The sequence below is a fragment of the Scyliorhinus torazame genome, chromosome 5 (assembly GCF_047496885.1).
Source record: "Scyliorhinus torazame isolate Kashiwa2021f chromosome 5, sScyTor2.1, whole genome shotgun sequence".
Lineage (NCBI taxonomy): Eukaryota > Metazoa > Chordata > Chondrichthyes > Carcharhiniformes > Scyliorhinidae > Scyliorhinus > Scyliorhinus torazame.
Genome location: NC_092711.1, coordinates 304,146,159 through 304,168,212, shown reverse-complemented (window position 1 = coordinate 304,168,212; position 22,054 = coordinate 304,146,159). Strand labels below are relative to the sequence as shown.

Here is a 22,054-nt window from a genome sequence, read left to right as displayed (position 1 = left end):
CTGCTTTAATGGGATCCTTCTGAAGGAGGGTGAGATTGCTATTCACGGGGGAACAGCTGAGGGGAGGGAAGGGAATAATCAGCTGTCTTACATGGATAGCACACTAGTCTGGACAGCAACTGGGCTCAGCTTCATGACTGACCCCCCTCCTCTGCTGTGGCACAGCAGCGTTGCCAACACCTATCGCACAGATAGAAATGCGAACCTCAATAACCTGAGTGAGGTCACACACTAACTTGCTGGCACTAGTGAAAGACATACAAGCAAACAGAGAATGGCTGTTGGAGAACAGAGGGATGAGGAGGTTGAATAATATAAATGAGAGTGCTCTTCAGCTATAGAATGGCCGCCAAAGAATATAATCTATGAAATGTATTTTGTTTGCTGAAGTTATTCTGAATTTCATTTTTCTGCAGCAGGGATTGATATTCATAACACGCAGTTTGCGTATTTACTCTGGGTGACCTCTACTCTTCACCTCCGACTTTCGACTAGGTGATTGGCAGGAACCCAGGGGCAGAGTGCAGAGGTCAACATGTTACTGATCCCACTCTCTGCTCCAGAAAGGTAAATATCTTCAAAAAGAATAGCACCACGAGTCAAAACAAACTTCACATGTTGGCTCCTTTAGCTGCTCCTGTAACTTTTTATTTTCCTTCTGTTACTCTCCTCCTCTGCTGAAGGCAGCAGGGAACCCAGGCTGGGGCGCACTTCCGTAAGCACCTACAACACTCAGCACAGCGATACCATGTGGTGCGCCGTGCAAAATCCTCATGGGGTTGCCAACCGTGCTTACATGTGTTTCTGGAGATTTCGTCACATGACTCACCCCCAAACTCCAGCCATTATTCAGCCAACACAGCCACCCTTGTGTGGGCCTGCCTCCCTCCGCCAATTGGAAAGCTAAAGGACTCATCACCCAATTGAATGATGCCTGACCGTCAACCAAACAGCCTTTGTTCACCATCTTCAACATTTTCATATCTGGCAAAGAGAAATGTTCAAAGAAAATGACAAAAAATATAAATCTATTGATGGCAGCCATTCATCGACTTCTTTGAGAACAATTAAGCTGTCAACAGGGGGGAGGGGCAGGGGAGGCATAGGAGAGATGAGTGACGGCAGGAGAACCAATGGAGGGGGGTTCTGGGGAAGGTGGCATGTAAGCCATGTTGGCTAGGGTTTGTGCTCGGAGGCGTTTGTTGGGTATATTGTTGTGTTTTTGTTTTTGTTGAAATTTGACGTTTAAAATTGTTCAAATTATAAATGCCTCAATAAAATATTTTCTAAAAAAAATCTATTGTAAAGTCCTGATGATTCTTCTTCAGGGCTTCACACACCAGTGTCCTGGAAGTTGTTCTTCAATTCCTGGTCAATTTTAGACAGCTGGCAGCCTTAACGCCCAACCCAATCCCAACATATGCCCACACTCAGTCACTGGCAGGGCTCGCTAAATAGTTATCAGGAAAAAAAAGCCCCAGATTGCTTTGCCCCTCTTCATAATAATGGCACCTGCACCCACACAGTTTGAGGTATTTAGCGTCCAGCTTTATTACATTTTCATTTGTCATTTCTACTTTCGGGCCCCAGTAACTGCGCTTTTCTAACCTCAGTCTTACTCTTTTTTTTCTTCTTTTATTTTGGGGGTGGGGAACCTGCTTGAGGGAGGGGGCCGGGCAGATCACTGTGCTGCGGCTTCCCACAAAGTAGGCGGGTCACCTGCAGGGGGACCTTTACCCGCTCAAAAACACCTCTCGCACAAGGCGGCGAGGACCCGGGCGTCACCCCGGACTGTTATTTTCCTTACTCATTAGTTTAAGGCATCTCAGTCTTACTCTTTAAAGTTTCCTCAGCTGGTGGCACTCTTGTCTCCGAGTAACAGGGTTCTGGGTTCAATCCCACTCTGGGGTTTGAGCGCGACGCACAAGGCTGACACTCCAGTGCAGTACTGGGAGAGTGCTGCATTGCCGGAGGTGTGGCCTTTCAGATGAGGTGTTAAACTGAGGTCCTGTCTGCTTGGGTGGATATCAAAGATCTCCTGGTGCTATTTCGAAGAAGAGCAGGGGAGTTACGCTTAGTGTCCTGGTCAAAGTCTATCCCTTTTTTAATGCAAGAAGTATTACGGGTAAGGCAGATGAACTTAGAGCTTGGATTAGTACTTGGAACTATGATATTGTTGCCATTACAGAGACCTGGTTGAGGGAAGGGCAGGATTGGCAGCTAAACGTTCCAGGATTTAGATGTTTCAGGCGGGATAGAGGGGGATGTAAAAGGGGAGGCGGAGTTGCGCTACTGGTTCGGGAGAATATCACAGCTGTACTGCGAGAGGACACCTCAGAGGGCAGTGAGGCTATATGGGTAGAGATCAGGAATAAGAAGGGTGCAGTCACAATGTTGGGGGTTTACTACAGGCCTCCCAACAGCCAGCGGGAGATAGAGGAGCAGATAGGTAGACAGATTTTGGAAAAGAGTAAAAACAACAGGGTTGTGGTGATGGGAGACTTCAACTTCCCCAATATTGACTGGGACTCACTTAGTGCCAGGGGCTTAGACGGGGCGGAGTTTGTAAGGAGCATCCAGGAGGGCTTCTTAAAACAATATGTAGACAGTCCAACTAGGGAAGGGGCGGTACTGGACCTGGTATTGGGGAATGAGCCCGGCCAGGTGGTAGATGTTTCAGTAGGGGAGCATTTCGGTAACAGTGACCACAATTCAGTAAGTTTTAAAGTACTGGTGGACAAGGATAAGAGTGGTCCTAGGATGAATGTGCTCAATTGGGGGAAGGCTAATTATAACAATATTAGGCGGGAACTGAAGAACATAGATTGGGGGCGGATGTTTGAGGGCAAATCAACATCTGACATGTGGGAGGCTTTCAAGTGTCAGTTGAAAGGAATTCAGGACCGGCATGTTCCTGTGAGGAAGAAAGATAAATACGGCAATTTTCGGGAACCTTGGATGACGAGAGATATTGTAGGCCTCGTCAAAAAGAAAAAGCAGGCATTTATCAGGGCTAAAAGGCTGGGAACAGACGAAGCCTGCGTGGAATATAAGGAAAGTAGGAAGGAACTTAAGCAAGGAGTCAGGAGGGCTAGAAGGGGTCACGAAAAGTAATTGGCAAATAGGGTTAAGGAAAATCCCAAGGCTTTTTACACGTACATAAAAAGCAAAAGGGTAGCCAGGGAAAGGGTTGGCCCACTGAAGGATAGGCAAGGGAATCTATGTGTGGAGCCAGAGGAAATGGGCGAGGTACTAAATGAATACTTTGCATCAGTATTCACCAAAGAGAAGGAATTGGTAGATGTTGAGTCTGGAGAAGGGTGTGTAGATAGCCTGGGTCACATTGAGATCCAAAAAGAAGAGGTGTTGGGTGTCTTAAAAAATATTAAGGTAGATAAGTCCCCAGGGCCTGATGGGATCTACCCCAGAATACTGAAGGAGGCTGGAGAGGAAATTGCTGAGGCCTTGACGGAAATCTTTGGATCCTCGCTGTCTTCGGGGGATGTCCCGGAGGACTGGAGAATAGCCAATGTTGTTCCTCTGTTTAAGAAGGGTAGCAAAGATAATCCTGGGAACTACAGGCCGGTGAGCCTTACTTCAGTGGCAGGGAAATTACTGGAGAGAATTCTTCGAGACAGGATCTACTCCCATTTGGAAGCAAATGGACGTATTAGTGAGAGGCAGCACGGTTTTGTGAAGGGGAGGTCGTGTCTCACTAACTTGATAGAGTTTTTCGAGGAGGTCACTAAGATGATTGATGCAGGTAGGGCAGTGGATGTTGTCTATATGGACTTCAGTAAGGCCTTTGACAAGGTCCCTCATGGTAGACTAGTACAGAAGGTGAGGTCACACGGGATCAGGGGTGAGCTGGCAAGGTGGATACAGAACTGGCTAGGCCATAGAAGGCAGAGAGTAGCAATGGAAGGATGCTTTTCTAATTGGAGGGCTGTGACCAGTGGTGTTCCACAGGGATCAGTGCTGGGGCCTTTGCTCTTTGTAGTATATATAAATGATTTGGAGGAAAATGTAACTGGTCTGATTAGTAAGTTTGCAGACGACACAAAGGTTAGTGGAATTGCGGATAGCGATGAGGACTGTCGGAGGATACAGCAGGATTTAGATTGTTTGGAGACTTGGGCGGAGAGATGGCAGATGGAGTTTAATCCGGACAAATGTGAGGTAATGCATTTTGGAAGGTCTAATGCAGGTAGGGAATATACGGTGAATGGTAGAACCCTCAAGAGTATTGAAAGTCAAAGAGATCTAGGAGTACAGGTCCACAGGTCACTGAAAGGGGCAACACAGGTGGAGAAGGTAGTCAAGAAGGCATACGGCATGCTTGCCTTCATTGGCCGGGGCATTGAATATAAGAATTGGCAAGTCATGTTGCAGCTGTATAGAACCTTAGTTAGGCCACACTTGGAGTATAGTGTTCAATTCTGGTCGCCACACTACCAGAAGGATGTGGAGGCTTTAGAGAGGGTGCAGAAGAGATTTACCAGAATGTTGCCTGGTATGGAGGGCATTAGCTATGAGGAGCGGTTGAATAAACTCGGTTTGTTCTCACTGGAACGAAGGAGGTTGAGGGGAGACCTGATAGAGGTATACAAAATTATGAGGGGCATAGACAGAGTGGATAGTCAGAGGCTTTTCCCCAGGGTAGAGGGGTCAATTACTAGGGGGCATAGGTTTAAGGTGAGAGGGGCAACGTTTAGAGTAGATGTACGAGGCAAGTTTTTTACGCAGAGGGTAGTGGGTGCCTGGAACTCGCTACCGGAGGAGGTGGTGGAAGCAGGGACGATAGTGACATTTAAGGGGCATCTTGACAAATACATGAATAGGATGGGAATAGAGGGATACAGACCCAGGAAGTGTAGAAGATTGTAGTTTAGTCGGGCAGCATGGTCGGCACGGGCTTGGAGGGCCGAAGGGCCTGTTCCTGTGCTGTACATTTCTTTGTTCTTTGTTCTTTGTTCTCATCAACATCATTAAAGAAATACATTATCTAGTCATTATTCCGGCCTCGGGTGACTGTCTTTGCGGAGTCTGCACGTTCTCCCCGTGTCTGCGTGGGTTTCTTCCTGGTGCTCCGGTTTGCTCCCACATTCCAAAGCTGTGCAGGTTCTATGGATTCTACTATCACATTGCTGTTTGTAAGAGCTTGCTGTGCACAAAAGAATTGTAATAATTTGCGGTATTAAAATTGGTTACTGTGGTCCCATTTGTGATTGTATTTCACTGACCATAAAGCACTTTGGGATGGCCAGTGGCTGTGAAAGGCCCGGAATAACTGCAAGTGTCTCTTTACTCTTTCTCTCTGCCAGGGTAGCAGTGCTTTCCTTTGCAGTAGCCAATGGTCTAGCTTTTGAAAGTTAATGCATGGAGATCCCTGGGAGTATTGTAATACTTCCAGCAGATTCCTAGGAAGATGGCAATATTCCCAGCAAATCTAAAGAGCTTTGCAGCATTTCCAGAAACAACAACAACAACAATCTCCATTTATGTAGCACCTTTAACATCATAAAATATCCCCAGGCGCTTCCGAGGAATATGAGCAAACAATGCATGACACCGAGCCACAGACGGATGGATATATTGGGTCAGCTGACTAAACTTTTGTTTAAATAGGAAGGTTTTAAGGAATGTCTTGAAGGAAGAAAGCAAGGTAGAGAGGCAGAGAGGTTTCAGGAGGCATTTCAGAGCTTGGACACAAGGTGACCGAAGGCGCAGACACCAATAGTGGGGGGATTAAAATCAGAGATACCCAGGAGGCTCGAACTAGAGGAGGGCACCACCACCTTGGAGGGTTGTGGGTCTGGGGGAGATCACAAGGTGAGGCCATGGATGGATCTGAAAACAAGGACGAGAATTTTAAAATTGAGACATTGCTTGATCAAAAGCCATTGCCTGCGGTGGGGTCTTCTAGTCTCGCTGATGTCTATGCCGTTTTGCGTCGCCCACCTGTCCCGCCACACGGCAGCGGGGGGGGGGAGTATTCTTTGTCCCATCCTTGAGGATTGATAACCATTGGTTTACAAAGACACAGAACACGTCAGCTGCATTAACGCAAACCATAATATCTTTTTCATCCGATGTATTAAAACCCCCCAAAATTTCCCACTTCACCTAAGACAGGGGGACGTTAATAATGAAGTTACAGCCATGAATTTAGAGAAGGTGGTTATAACATCTCGACAAATAACCATTAAAAACTGTCCATTGTGTCAATACTTTCATTAAAGTAAGTAGATCACTTTCTAAACCTCAGTGTAATCTCTGATCCTGCCCCCTGTTCACTGATTAAATGTGGCTTCGAAGGGTGACAACGGGAAGGGAAAAAGGTGAGATTTGTGGGCTGGATGTCTGAAATAAAAATAAAATATTAGCCAAGGCTCTGATAAAGAATCCCATGCAAAACACCAATCTATCCTTCCTTTCCTCAGATATCAAACCAGTTTCATTTCAAGTATGTTCCATTTTAATTGAAGTTTGGAGTTTAATAAGGAATTGTTTCTTCGTTCGCTAAAGAAAGGGTTACAAAATCAATAGGAAATGCTCATGGCATCACATTTCACACTCCTGAAGTGCACATTTTCCTCCTCTGATGTCAGTCTGTCTGATTTATTTTTTCTCCCTTATCCCAATACACGCTTGTGTGTTTTTCATTTCAACTTGTATGCCTCTTAGGGATAACACATTAGGACAGAGCCTGCACTGACTAAATACATTAAGATGCAGCCTTGGAGCTGCTAACTTCACTCTCGCCAGCTCTCAGTTGCTTGTGTAGGGCTGTTATTGATCACCGTCTACTTGGGAAAGGGAGAGTCTTTTTTTAATTCATTCATGGGGATTTGGGCATCGCTGGCGAGGCCGGCATTTGTTGTCAATCCCTAATTGCCCTTGAACCAAGTGGCTTGCTAGGCCATTTCAGAGGGCAGTTAAGAGTCAACCACGTGGGTCGGGAGTCACATGTAGGCCAGACTGGGTAAGGTCTGGCAGATTTCTTCCCGATAGGACATGAGTGATGCAAGTGTGTAGCCGGCATTTTAATAATAATCTTTATTGTCACAAGTAGGCTTACATTAACACTGCAATGAAGTTACTGTGGGGACAGCACGGTGGCACAGTGGTTAGCACTGCTGACTACGGCGCTGAGGACCCGGGTTCGAATCCCGGCCCTGGGTCACTGTCTGCGTGGAGTTTGCCCATTCTCCCCGTGTCTGCGTGGGTTTCACCCCCACAACCCAAAGATGTGCAGGATAGATGGACTGGCCACGAAATATTGCCCCTTAATTGGAAAAAATAATTGGGTACTCTAAATTTATATTTTAAACATTTTTTTCAAATGAAGTTACTGTGAAAATTCCCTAATCGCCACATTCCGGCGCCTGTTCGGGTACACAGAGGGAGAATTCAGAATGTCCAAATTACCTAACAGCACGTCTTTCGGGACTTGTGGGAAGAAACCGGAGCGCCCGGAGGAATCCCACGCAGACACGGGGAGAACGCGCAGACTCCGCGCAGCCACCCAAGCCGGGAATCGAAACTGGGACCCTGGAGCTGTGAAGCAATAGTGCTAACCACTGTGCTACCATGCCACCCATTTTCTGTATCTCCCTCCTTTAAATGCGGAGGCTGCATTCCAATGGCTCAGGAAATTGCCTCCGCCATCCCTCTGCTCTCATTTAATCAGGCATTTGAATTGCCAACTGGTCGCTGAGACAAAAATAGACTCGGCTTGTGGTTGACGGCAGAGGAATATAGAAGGAGGATGCCGGTAACTCTGAGAGGGCTGGTGTGAGATACCAGGAAGACCACTTGTGTCATATTTCGGGACACAATCTCTTTGGCATGTGCGTGGTGTGACGGGACCACATCAATCACGACATGTGTTGATTTCCCTTTCCTTGGAAATGTAATGTCAACAGAATTGATTGTTGACGGCTGTAGGGGGAGAAGGTACTGTGCTGTAACTGAATAAACACAGAGTGTGCTACTGAGATATATGGGGCAGGATTCTCCACTCCCGCGCCAAAGTGCCCACGCCGTCGTGAACGCCGTCGAGGTTCACGACGGCGCAAAACGGCCCCTATCCCGACCGATTCAGGCCCCGACAATGGGCTAGGATCGGGGCCGCGTAATCTACACGCGCCAGGCCTTGTCGCCGCGTAAAGGCGGCGCCGCATAGATGACGCGGCCGGCGCCGCATAACTGGCGTCACCTACACCCCTTGAACCCTTGTTGAAGAAAACCTGCATGAAGACAAGGTGCCAAATGTCCAGAAACCATATCACAGTACATCACTGCATCACAAAAGCGAAGGAGAAGACAAAAAAGGAGTTGGAGGGTGTCGGCGGGTGGGGATTGTTCCTGATAAAACAGGACCAATGTTTAAAAATCTCTTTGGTATTCTCATTTTCATTAAAGTGCACTAACTATTTAAAATGGCACTGGGTATCGCCTTTGGGCTTAGCTCAAGCCCAAGGTGAGGTTCGATTCCTTTTCTTGTCAGCTTGGATCTTGTACGTTGGATCTTGTGTGTCTCTCTTGTGGAGGCCATGAATGGAATTGACTTCAATTGGAACTGTTTTTTTGGAGCGAGCAATGAGATGGGTTAAGGGTTTGGCCTGTCCACTCTGCGCATTGGCTTTGTGACTTGGAGGATGGGATTTCTTTTAAATTGGCACTGGGCCAGATCTCAACGAGCCAAAGAAGGGTAATGAATCAAACTGGTTTGCCTTGTTTACTGCAGTCAAGATACGGAATAGACTACTGTGAGCTGCCACGGGTAAAGAGTAATGCATCGCATCTGCTCCCCCCCCTCCTCCTCCCTCCATATTGTGCGTAGCAGGAGCTGCAAAATAAATGTGATCAGTGAAACTACGTCACAATACCTGAGAGCTAACATTTGACCAGTGGACCATAAGACCATAAGACATAGGAGCAGAATTAGGCCACGCGGCCCAGCAAATCTGCTCCGCCATTCAGTCATGGCTGATATTTTTCTCATCCCCATCCTCCTGCCTTCTCCCCATAACCTCTGATCCCATTATTAATCAAGAATCTATCTAACTGTCTCAAAGACACTCAACGATTTGGCCTCCACAGCCTTCTGCGGTAAAGAGTTCCACAGATTCACCACCCTCTGGCTTAAGAAATTCCTCCTCATCTCAGTTTTAAAGGATCTTCCCTTTAGTCTGAGATGGTGTCCTCTGGTTCTAGTTACAAGAGAAAGACACTACGAAGCTTCGATATTATTGCTACAGTGACATTTTTTTCGGGTTGATGCTCCTTCATACTTGTTATCGATATTTCAATACAAGTCTGATTTCCAGAATATGGAAGGAAGACTCATTAACTAAATTAAAAATGGGTCTATCACGCAACAGAGTCAATGAAACAAAACAGCGGCTAAAGAAACTGCATTTAATGCCTTGTTGAATAGATCTCAAATCCTACCTAATTGTAGCCAGCATCTGGTAGCAGAGACTAACAGAAGGGTTTCAAGAATCAATTCTCGAGAGATTACTTCTGGTTTACAAAATCTGCAGATTAGGAACTGACCAATCAGCTGAGGATCTGCAGGTTAGGAACCGGCGAATCAGCTGAGAATCTGCAGTCCAGAAACCGGCCAATCAGCTGAGAATCAGCAGTCCAGAAACCGGCCAATCAGCTGAGAATTTGCAGTCCCGAAACCGGCCAATCAACTGAGAATTTGCAGTCCAGCAACCGGCCAATCAGCTGAGAATCTGCAGGTTACGAACCGACCTATCGGCTGAGAATCTGCAGTCCCGAAACCGGCCAATCAGCTGAGAATCTGCAGTCCAGAAACCGGCCAAGCAGATGAGAATCTGCAGATGAGAAACCGGCCAATCAGCTGAGAATCTGCAGATTCGAAACTGGCCAATCAGCTGAGAATCTGCAGCTCAGAAACCGGCCAATCAGCTGAGAATCTGCAGATTAGAAACCGGCCAATCAGGTGCGAATCTGCAGAACAGAAACCGGCCGATCAGCTGAGAATCTGCACCTTAAAAACCGGCAAATCAGCTGCAGATTAGAAACCGGCCAATCAGTCCAGAATCTGCAGATTAGGAATTAACCAATCAGGTGAGAATCTGCAGCTCAGAAACCAACCAATCAGCTCAGAATCTGCAAATTAGAAACCGTCCAATCAGTTGAGAATCTACAGCTCAGAAACCGGCCAAACAGCTGAGAACCTGTAGATCAGAAACCGGCCAATCAGCTGAGAAATTTCAGATTAGAAACCGGCCAATCAGTTGAGAATTTGCAGATGAGAAACCGGCCAAACAGCTGAGAACCTGTAGATCAGAAACCGGCCAATCAGCTGAGAACCTGTAGATCAGAAACCGGCCAATCAGCTGAGAATCTACAGATTAGGAACCGGCCAATCAGCTGAGAATCTTCAGATTAGGAATCGGCCAATCAGCCGCAAACTGCTGATTAGGAACCGGCCAATCAGCCGAGAATCTGCAGATTAGAAACCGGCCAATCAGCTGAGAATCTGCAAATTGGAAGCCGGCCAATTAGCTGAGAATCTGCAGATTAGAAACTGGCCAATCAACTGAGTCTCTGCAGATTAGGAACTGACGGATCAGCCGAGAATCTGCTGATTAGAAACCGGCTAATTACCTGAGAATCTGCAGATTAGAAACCGGCCAATCAGCTGAGAATCTGCAGATTAGAAACCGGCCAATCAACTGAGTCTCTGCAGATTAGGAACTGACGGATCAGCCGAGAATCTGCTGATTAGAAACCGGCCAATTACCTGAGAATCTGCAGATTAGAAACCGGCCAATCAGCTGAGAATCTGCAGCTCAGAAACCGGCCAATCAGCTGAGAATCTGCAGATTAGAAACCGGCAAATAAACTGAGAATCTGCAGATTAGAAACCGGCCTATCAGCCGAGAATCTGCAGGTTAGAATCCGGCCAATCATCTGAGAATCTGCAGATTAGAAACCGGCCAATCAGCTGAGAATCTGCAGCTCAGGATCCAGCCAATCAGCTGAGAATCTGCAGATTAGAAACCGGCCAATCAGCTGGGGATCTACTGATCAGAAACCGGCCAATCAGCCGAGAATCTGCAAATTGAAAACCGGCCAATTAGCTGAGAATCTGCAGATTAGAAACCGGCCAATCAGCTGAGAATCTGCAGCTCAGAAACCGGCCAATCAGCTGAGAATCTGCAGCTCAGAAAACGGCCAATCAGCTGAGAATCTGCAGATTAGAAACCGGCCTATCAGCCGAGAATCTGCAGGTTAGAATCTGGCCAATCATCTGAGAATGTGCAGATTAGAAACCAGCCAATCAGCTGAGAATCTGCAGCTCAGGATCTAGCCAATCAGCTGAGAATCTGCAGATTTGAAACCGACCAATCAGCTGGGGATCTACAGATCAGAAACCAGCCAATCAGCCGAGAATCTGCAAATTGGAAACCGGCCAATTAGCTGAGAATCTGCAGATTAGAAACCGGCCAATCAGCCGAGAATCTGCAGCTCAGAAACCGGCCAATCAGCTGAGTCTCTGCAGATTAGGAACTGACCAATCAGCCGAGAATCTGCTGATTAGAAACCGGCCAATTACCTGAGAATCTGCAGATTAGAAACCGGCCAATCAACTGAGAATCTGCAGCTCAGGAACTAGCCAATCAGCTGAGAATCTGCAGATTAGAAACCGGCCAATCAGCTCAGAATCTGCAGCTCAGGAACTAGCCAATCAGATGAGAATCTGCAAATTGGAAACAGGCCAATTAGCTGAGAATCTGCAGATTAGAAACCGGCCAACCAACTGAGTCTCTGCAGGTTAGTAACTGACGGATCAGCCGAGAATCTGCTAAATTTGAAACCGGCCAATTACCTGAGAATCTGCAGATTAGGAATCAGCCAAACAGCTGAGAATCTGCAGCTCAGAAACCGGCCAATCAGCTGAGAATCTGCAGATTAGAAACCGGCCTATCAGCCGAGAAACTGCAGGTTAGAATCCGGCCAATCATCTGAGAATCTGCAGATTAGAAACCGGCCTATCAGCCGAGAATCTGCAGGTTAGAATCCGGCCAATCATCTGAGAATCTGCAGATTAGAAACCGGCCAATCAGCTGAGAATCTGCAGCTCAGGAACTAGCCAATCAGCTGCGAATCTGCAGATTAGAAACCGGCCAATCAGCTGGGGATCTACAGATCAGAAACCGGCCAATCAGCCGAGAATCTGCTGATTAGAAACCGGCCAATTACCTGAGAATCTGCAGATTAGAAACCGGCCAATCAACTGAGAATCTGCAGCTCAGGAAATAGCCAATCAGATGAGAATCTGCAGATTAGATACCGGCCAATCAGCTGGGAATCTGCAGATCAGAAACCGGCCAATCAGCCGAGAATCTGCAGAATAGAAACCGACCTATCAGATGAGAATCCGCAAGTTGGTAACCGGCCCAATCAGCTGAGAATCTGCAGATTAGAAACCGGCCAATCAGCCGAGAATCTGCAGATTAGAAACCGGCAAATCAGCTGAGAATCTTCAGATTAGGAACCGGCCAATCAGCCGCGAGCTGCTGATTAGGAACCGGCCAATCAGTTTAGAATCTTCAGATTAGAAACCGGCCAATCAGCTGAGAATCTTCATTCTAGAAACTGGCCAATCAGCTGAGTATCTGCAGCTCAGAAACCGGACAATCAGCTGAGAATCTACAGATTAGGAACCGGCCAATCAGCTAAGAGTCAGCAGATTAGAAACCGGTAAATAAAATGGGAATCTGCAGATTTGGAACCGGCCAATGAGCCGAGAATCAGCAGATTAGGAACCGGCTGATCAGCCGAGAATCTGCAGATTAGAAATCGGCCAATCAGCTGTGAATCTGTAGATTAGAAACCGGCCAATCAGCTGAGAATCTGCAGCTCAGAAACTGGCCAATCAACTGAGTCTCTGCAGATTAGGAACTGACGGATCAGCCGAGAATCTGCTGATTAGAAACAGGCCAATTACCTGAGAAGATGCAGATTAGGAACCAGCCAAACAGTTGAGAATCTGCAGCTCAGAAACCGGCCAATCAGCTGAGAATCTGCAGATTAGAAACCGGCCAATCAGCTCAGAATCTGCAGCTCAGGAACTAGCCAATCAGATGAGAATCTGCAAATTGGAAACAGGCCAATTAGCTGAGAATCTGCAGATTAGAAACCGGCCAACCAACTGACTCTCTGCAGATTAGGAACTGACCAATAAGCCGAGAATTTGCTGATTAGAAACCGGCCAATTACCTGAGAATCTGCAGATTAGAAACCGGCCAATCAACTGAGAATCTGCAGCTCAGGAACTAGCCAATCAGCTGAGAATCTGCAGATTAGAAACCGGCCAATCAGCTGGGAATCTGCAGATCAGAATCCGGCCTATCAGCTGAGAATCCGCAAGTTGGTAACCGGCCAATCAGCTGAGAATCTGCAGATTAGAAACCGACCAATCAGCTGAGAATCTTCATTCTAGAAACCGGCCATCAGCTGAGAATCTGCAAATTGGAAACCGGCCAATTAGCTGAGAATCTGCAGATTAGAAACCGGCCAATCAGCCAAGAATCTGTAGCTCAGAAACCGGCCAATCAACTGAGTCTCTGCAGATTAGTAACTGACGGATCAGCCGAGAATCTGCTAAATTTGAAACCGGCCAATTACCTGAGAATCTGCAGATTAGGAATCAGCCAAACAGCTGAGAATCTGCAGCTCAGAAACCGGCCAATCAGCTGAGAATCTGCAGATTAGAAACCGGCCTATCAGCCGAGAAACTGCAGGTTAGAATCCGGCCAATCATCTGAGAATCTGCAGATTAGAAACCGGCCTATCAGCCGAGAATCTGCAGGTTAGAATCCGGCCAATCATCTGAGAATCTGCAGATTAGAAACCGGCCAATCAGCTGAGAATCTGCAGCTCAGGAACTAGCCAATCAGCTGCGAATCTGCAGATTAGAAACCGGCCAATCAGCTGGGGATCTACAGATCAGAAACCGGCCAATCAGCCGAGAATCTGCTGATTAGAAACCGGCCAATTACCTGAGAATCTGCAGATTAGAAACCGGCCAATCAACTGAGAATCTGCAGCTCAGGAAATAGCCAATCAGATGAGAATCTGCAGATTAGATACCGGCCAATCAGCTGGGAATCTGCAGATCAGAAACCGGCCAATCAGCCGAGAATCTGCAGAATAGAAACCGACCTATCAGATGAGAATCCGCAAGTTGGTAACCGGCCCAATCAGCTGAGAATCTGCAGATTAGAAACCGGCCAATCAGCCGAGAATCTGCAGATTAGAAACCGGCAAATCAGCTGAGAATCTTCAGATTAGGAACCGGCCAATCAGCCGCGAGCTGCTGATTAGGAACCGGCCAATCAGTTTAGAATCTTCAGATTAGAAACCGGCCAATCAGCTGAGAATCTTCATTCTAGAAACTGGCCAATCAGCTGAGTATCTGCAGCTCAGAAACCGGACAATCAGCTGAGAATCTACAGATTAGGAACCGGCCAATCAGCTAAGAGTCAGCAGATTAGAAACCGGTAAATAAAATGGGAATCTGCAGATTTGGAACCGGCCAATGAGCCGAGAATCAGCAGATTAGGAACCGGCTGATCAGCCGAGAATCTGCAGATTAGAAATCGGCCAATCAGCTGTGAATCTGTAGATTAGAAACCGGCCAATCAGCTGAGAATCTGCAGCTCAGAAACTGGCCAATCAACTGAGTCTCTGCAGATTAGGAACTGACGGATCAGCCGAGAATCTGCTGATTAGAAACAGGCCAATTACCTGAGAAGATGCAGATTAGGAACCAGCCAAACAGTTGAGAATCTGCAGCTCAGAAACCGGCCAATCAGCTGAGAATCTGCAGATTAGAATCCGGCCAATCAGCCAAGAATCTGCAGGTTAGAATCCGGCCAATCACCTGAGAATCTGCAGATTAGAAACCGGCAAATAAACTGAGAATCTGCAGATTAGAAACCGGCCTATCAGCCGAGAATCTGCAGGTTAGAATCCGGCCAATCATCTGAGAATCTGCAGATTAGAAACCGGCCAATCAGCTGAGAATCTGCAGCTCAGGATCCAGCCAATCAGCTGAGAATCTGCAGATTAGAAACCGGCCAATCAGCTGGGGATCTACTGATCAGAAACCGGCCAATCAGCCGAGAATCTGCAAATTGAAAACCGGCCAATTAGCTGAGAATCTGCAGATTAGAAACCGGCCAATCAGCTGAGAATCTGCAGCTCAGAAACCGGCCAATCAGCTGAGAATCTGCAGCTCAGAAAACGGCCAATCAGCTGAGAATCTGCAGATTAGAAACCGGCCTATCAGCCGAGAATCTGCAGGTTAGAATCCGGCCAATCATCTGAGAATGTGCAGATTAGAAACCAGCCAATCAGCTGAGAATCTGCAGCTCAGGATCTAGCCAATCAGCTGAGAATCTGCAGATTTGAAACCGACCAATCAGCTGGGGATCTACAGATCAGAAACCAGCCAATCAGCCGAGAATCTGCAAATTGGAAACCGGCCAATTAGCTGAGAATCTGCAGATTAGAAACCGGCCAATCAGCCGAGAATCTGCAGCTCAGAAACCGGCCAATCAGCTGAGTCTCTGCAGATTAGGAACTGACCAATCAGCCGAGAATCTGCTGATTAGAAACCGGCCAATTACCTGAGAATCTGCAGATTAGAAACCGGCCAATCAACTGAGAATCTGCAGCTCAGGAACTAGCCAATCAGCTGAGAATCTGCAGATTAGAAACCGGCCAATCAGCTCAGAATCTGCAGCTCAGGAACTAGCCAATCAGATGAGAATCTGCAAATTGGAAACAGGCCAATTAGCTGAGAATCTGCAGATTAGAAACCGGCCAATCAACTGACTCTCTGCAGATTAGGAACTGACCAATAAGCCGAGAATTTGCTGATTAGAAACCGGCCAATTACCTGAGAATCTGCAGATTAGAAACCGGCCAATCAACTGAGAATCTGCAGCTCAGGAACTAGCCAATCAGCTGAGAATCTGCAGATTAGAAACCGGCCAATCAGCTGGGAATCTGCAGATCAGAATCCGGCCTATCAGCTGAGAATCCGCAAGTTGGTAACCGGCCAATCAGCTGAGAATCTGCAGATTAGAAACCGACCAATCAGCTGAGAATCTTCATTCTAGAAACCGGCCATCAGCTGAGAATCTGCAAATTGGAAACCGGCCAATTAGCTGAGAATCTGCAGATTAGAAACCGGCCAATCAGCCAAGAATCTGTAGCTCAGAAACCGGCCAATCAACTGAGTCTCTGCAGATTAGTAACTGACGGATCAGCCGAGAATCTGCTAAATTTGAAACCGGCCAATTACCTGAGAATCTGCGGATTAGGAACCAGCCAAACAGCTGAGAATCTGCAGCTCAGAAACCGGCCAATCAGCTGAGAATCTGCAGATTAGAAACCGGCCTATCAGCCGAGAAACTGCAGGTTAGAATCCGGCCAATCATCTGAGAATCTGCAGATTAGAAACCGGCCTATCAGCCGAGAATCTGCAGGTTAGAATCCGGCCAATCATCTGAGAATCTGCAGATTAGAAACCGGCCAATCAGCTGAGAATCTGCAGCTCAGGAACTAGCCAATCAGCTGCGAATCTGCAGATTAGAAACCGGCCAATCAGCTGGGGATCTACAGATCAGAAACCGGCCAATCAGCCGAGAATCTGCTGATTAGAAACCGGCCAATTACCTGAGAATCTGCAGATTAGAAACCGGCCAATCAACTGAGAATCTGCAGCTCAGGAAATAGCCAATCAGATGAGAATCTGCAGATTAGATACCGGCCAATCAGCTGGGAATCTGCAGATCAGAAACCGGCCAATCAGCCGAGAATCTGCAGAATAGAAACCGACCTATCAGATGAGAATCCGCAAGTTGGTAACCGGCCAATCAGCTGAGAATCTGCAGATTAGAAACCGACCAATCAGCTGAGAATCTTCATTCTAGAAACTGGCCAATCAGCTGAGTATCTGCAGCTCAGAAAACGGCCAATCAGCTGAGAATCTACAGATTAGAAACCGGCCAATCAGCTAAGAGTCAGCAGATTAGAAACCGGCCAATCAACTGAGAACATGCAGATGAAGAATTGACCAATGAGCTGACAATCTGCAGATTAGAAACCGGCCAATCAGCCGAGAATCTGCAGATTAGAAACCGGCAAATCAGCTGAGAATCTTCAGATTAGGAACCGGCCAATCAGCCGCGAGCTGCTGATTAGGAACCGGCCAATCAGTTTAGAATCTTCAGATTAGAAACCGGCCAATCAGCTGAGAATCTTCATTCTAGAAACTGGCCAATCAGCTGAGTATCTGCAGCTCAGAAACCGGCCAATCAGCTGAGAATCTACAGATTAGGAACCGGCCAATCAGCTAAGAGTCAGCAGATTAGAAACCGGTAAATAAGATGGGAATCTGCAGATTTGGAACCGGCCAATGAGCCGAGAATCAGCAGATTAGGAACCGGCTGATCAGCCGAGAATCTGCAGATTAGAAATCGGCCAATCAGCTGTGAATCTGTAGATTAGAAACCGGCCAATCAGCTGAGAATCTGCAGCTCAGAAACTGGCCAATCAACTGAGTCTCTGCAGATTAGGAACTGACGGATCAGCCGAGAATCTGCTGATTAGAAACAGGCCAATTACCTGAGAAGATGCAGATTAGGAACCAGCCAAACAGTTGAGAATCTGCAGCTCAGAAACCGGCCAATCAGCTGAGAATCTGCAGATTAGAATCCGGCCAATCAGCCGAGAATCTGCAGGTTAGAATCCGGCCAATCACCTGAGAATCTGCAGATTAGAAACCGGCCAATCAGCCAAGAATCTCAGATTAGGAACCGGCCAATCAGATGAGAATCTGCAGATTAGAAACCGGCCAATCAGCTGGGAATCTGCAGATCAGAATCCGGCCTATCAGCTGAGAATCCGCAAGTTGGTAACCGGCCAATCAGCTGAGAATCTGCAGATTAGAAACCGACCAATCAGATGAGAATCTTCATTCTAGAAACCGGCCATCAGCTGAGAATCTGCAAATTGGAAACCGGCCAATTAGCTGAGAATCTGCAGATTAGAAACCGGCCAATCAGCCAAGAATCTGTAGCTCAGAAACCGGCCAATCAACTGAGTCTCTGCAGATTAGTAACTGACGGATCAGCCGAGAATCTGCTAAATTTGAAACCGGCCAATTACCTGAGAATCTGCAGATTAGGAACCAGCCAAACAGCTGAGAATCTGCAGCTCAGAAACCGGCCAATCAGCTGAGAATCTGCAGATTAGAAACCGGCCTATCAGCCGAGAATCTGCAGGTTAGAATCCGGCCAATCATCTGAGAATCTGCAGATTAGAAACCGGCCAATCAGCTGAGAATCTGCAGCTCAGGAACTAGCCAATCAGCTGCGAATCTGCAGATTAGAAACCGGCCAATCAGCTGGGGATCCACAGATCAGAAACCGGCCAATCAGCCGAGAATCTGCTGATTAGAAACCGGCCAATTACCTGAGAATCTGCAGATTAGAAACCGGCCAATCAACTGAGAATCTGCAGCTCAGGAAATAGCCAATCAGATGAGAATCTGCAGATTAGATACCGGCCAATCAGCTGGGAATCTGCAGATCAGAAACCGGCCAATCAGCCGAGAATCTGCAGAATAGAAACCGACCTATCAGATGAGAATCCGCAAGTTGGTAACCGGCCAATCAGCTGAGAATCTGCAGATTAGAAACCGACCAATCAGCTGAGAATCTTCATTCTAGAAACTGGCCAATCAGCTGAGTATCTGCAGCTCAGAAAACGGCCAATCAGCTGAGAATCTACAGATTAGAAACCGGCCAATCAGCTAAGAGTCAGCAGATTAGAAACCGGCCAATCAACTGAGAACATGCAGATGAAGAATTGACCAATGAGCTGACAATCTGCAGATTAGAAACCGGCCAATCAGCCGAGAATCTGCAGATTAGAAACCGGCAAATCAGCTGAGAATCTTCAGATTAGGAACCGGCCAATCAGCCGCGAGCTGCTGATTAGGAACCGGCCAATCAGTTTAGAATCTTCAGATTAGAAACCGGCCAATCAGCTGAGAATCTTCATTCTAGAAACTGGCCAATCAGCTGAGTATCTGCAGCTCAGAAACCGGCCAATCAGCTGAGAATCTACAGATTAGGAACCGGCCAATCAGCTAAGAGTCAGCAGATTAGAAACCGGTAAATAAGATGGGAATCTGCAGATTTGGAACCGGCCAATGAGCCGAGAATCAGCAGATTAGGAACCGGCTGATCAGCCGAGAATCTGCAGATTAGAAATCGGCCAATCAGCTGTGAATCTGTAGATTAGAAACCGGCCAATCAGCTGAGAATCTGCAGCTCAGAAACTGGCCAATCAACTGAGTCTCTGCAGATTAGGAACTGACGGATCAGCCGAGAATCTGCTGATTAGAAACAGGCCAATTACCTGAGAAGATGCAGATTAGGAACCAGCCAAACAGTTGAGAATCTGCAGCTCAGAAACCGGCCAATCAGCTGAGAATCTGCAGATTAGAATCCGGCCAATCAGCCGAGAATCTGCAGGTTAGAATCCGGCCAATCACCTGAGAATCTGCAGATTAGAAACCGGCCAATCAGCCAAGAATCTCAGATTAGGAACCGGCCAATCAGATGAGAATCTTCAGATTAGGAACCGGCCAATCAGCCGCGAACTGCTGATTAGGAACCGGCCAATCAGCTGGGGATCTACAGATCAGAAACCGGCCAATCAGCCGAGAATCTGCAAATTGGAAACCGGCCAATTAGCTGAGAATCTGCAGATTAGAAACCGGCCAATCAGCCGAGAATCTGCAGCTCAGAAACCGGCCAATCAGCTGAGTCTCTGCAGATTAGGAACTGACCAATCAGCCGAGAATCTGCTGATTAGAAACCGGCCAATTACCTGAGAATCTGCAGATTAGAAACCGGCCAATCAACTGAGAATCTGCAGCTCAGGAACTAGCCAATCAGCTGAGAATCTGCAGATTAGAAACCGGCCAATCAGCTGAGAATCTGCAGCTCAGGAACTAGCTAATCAGATGAGAATCTGCAGATTAGAAACCGGCCAATCAGCTGGGAACCTGCAGATCAGAAACCGGCCAATCAGCCGAGAATCTGCAGAATAGAATCCGGCCTATCAGCTGAGAATCTGCAGCTCAGGAACTAGCCAATCAGCTGAGAATCTGCAGATTAGAAACCGGCCAATCAGCTGGGGATCCACAGATCAGAAACCGGCCAATCAGCCGAGACTCTGCAAATTGGAAACCGGCCAATTAGCTGAGAATCTGCAGGTTAGAAACTGGCCAATCAGCCGAGAATCTGCAGCTCAGAAACCGGCCAATCAGCTGAGTCTCTGCAGATTAGGAACTGACCAATCAGCCGAGAATCTGCTGATTAGAAACCGGCCAATTACCTGAGAATCTGCAGATTAGAAACCGGCCAATCAACTGAGAATCTGCAGCTCAGGAACTAGCCAATCACCTGAGAATCTGCAGATTAGAAACCGGCCAATCAGCTGAGAATCTGCAGCTCAGGAACTAGCCAATCAGATGAGAATCTGCAGATTAGAAACCGGCCAATCAGCTGGGAATCTGCAGATCAGAAACCGGCCAATCAGCCGAGAATCTGCAGAATAGAAACCGGCCAATTAGCTGAGAATCCGCAAGTTGGTAACCGGCCAATCAGCTGAGAATCTGCAGATTAGAAACCGACCAATCAGCTGAGAACCTTCATTCTAGAAACTGGCCAATCAGCTGAGTATCTGCAGCTCAGAAACCGGCCAATCAGCTGAGAATCTGCAGATTAGAAACCGGCCAATCAACTGAGAACATGCAGATGAAGAATTGACCAATGAGCTGACAATCTGCAGATTAAAAACCGGCCAATCAGCCGAGAATCTGCTGATTAGAAACCGGCCAATCAGCCGAGAATCTGCAGATTAGAAACTGGCAAATCAGCTGAGAATCTGCAAATTGGAAACCGGCTAATTAGCTGAAAATCTGCAGATTAGAAACCGGCCAATCAGCTGAGAGTCTGCAGATTAAAAACCGGCCAATCAACTAACAATCTGCAGATTAGGAACCGGCCAATGAGCCGAGAATCAGCAGATTAGGAACCGGCCGATCAGCCGAGAGTCAGCAGATTAGAAATCGGCCAATCAGGTGTGAATCTGCAGGTTGGAAATCGTCCAATCAGCTGAGAATCTTCCTTCTAGAAACTGGTCAATCAACAGAGAATCTGCAGCTCAGAAACTGGCCAATCAGCTGAGAATCCGCAGATTAGAAACCGGCCAATCAGCTGAGAATATGCAGATCAGGAATTGACCAATGAGCTGACAATCCGCAGATTAGACACCGGCCAATCAGCCGAGAATCTGCAGATTAGAAACCGGCCAATCAGATGGGAATTTGCAGATTAGAAACCGGCCAATCAGCCAAGAATCTGCAGGTTGGAAACCGGCCAATCAGCTGAGAATCTGCAGGTTGGAAACCAGCCAATCAGCTGAGAGGCTGCAGATTAGAAACCGGCCAATCAGCCGGGAACCTGCAGATTAGAAACCGGCCAATCAACTGAGAATCTGCAGATTAGAAACCGGCCAATCAGGTGAGAATCTGCAGATTAGGAACCGGCCAATCAGCTGAGAATCTGCTGCTCAGAGACTGACCAATCAGCTGAGAATCTTCATTCTAGAAACCGGCCAATCAGCCGAGTATCTGTAGATTAGAAACTGGCCAATCAACCGAGAATTAGCAGATTAGGAACCGGCCAATCAGCTGAGAATCTGCATATTAGAAACCGGCCAATCATCTGAGAATCTGCAGATTAGAAACCGGCCAATCAGCCGAGAATCTGCAGATTAGAAACCGGCCAATCAGCTGGGAATCTGCTGATTAGAAACCGGCCTATCAGCTGAGAATCAGCAAGTTGGAAACCGACCAATGAGCTGAGAATCTGCAGATTAGAAACCGGCCAATCAGCTGGGAATCTTCATTCTA

At 47.2% G+C, this 22,054-nt stretch overlaps 1 non-coding gene across 1 annotated transcript; it reads right to left on the bottom strand.

Moving 5' to 3' along the window:
* Nucleotides 1-1,673: 1,673 nt before the first annotated feature.
* Nucleotides 1,674-1,824, bottom strand: LOC140422853 (U12 minor spliceosomal RNA). Its single transcript, XR_011947633.1, has one exon. It is a non-coding gene; the product is annotated as a U12 minor spliceosomal RNA (small nuclear RNA).
* Between the last annotated feature and the right edge of the window lie 20,230 nt (nucleotides 1,825-22,054).